Here is a 297-nt window from a genome sequence, read left to right on the forward strand (position 1 = left end):
TCCCCAGAACTGGGCCCAGGATTCCAGGATGGGTCTCTGCGATTCCGGAAACCAAGGGAAATCGCCTCCATGAGGGTGTTGGGGTCTGGGCAGCGCCCGGCACGATGGGGCCCTGATCTCGATGGGGATCTGGGAGATAGACAGACAGGCCGGCGTAGAAGGACATCGGAGGGTGAATCGTCACTGCACGGACACGTAGTGAGAGGCAGCGAAGGGGAGCTAGGTGGGAGGGGAAACTGAGGCAAGGGCCGGCCAGCGGGTTGCGTGTCATGGCTAGGAATGGCTCGGGGCCCTTTG

Source organism: Terrapene carolina, unplaced genomic scaffold, assembly GCF_002925995.2.
Source record: "Terrapene carolina triunguis isolate 2854851 unplaced genomic scaffold, T_m_triunguis-2.0 Scaffold596, whole genome shotgun sequence".
NCBI classification, from domain to species: domain Eukaryota; kingdom Metazoa; phylum Chordata; order Testudines; family Emydidae; genus Terrapene; species Terrapene triunguis.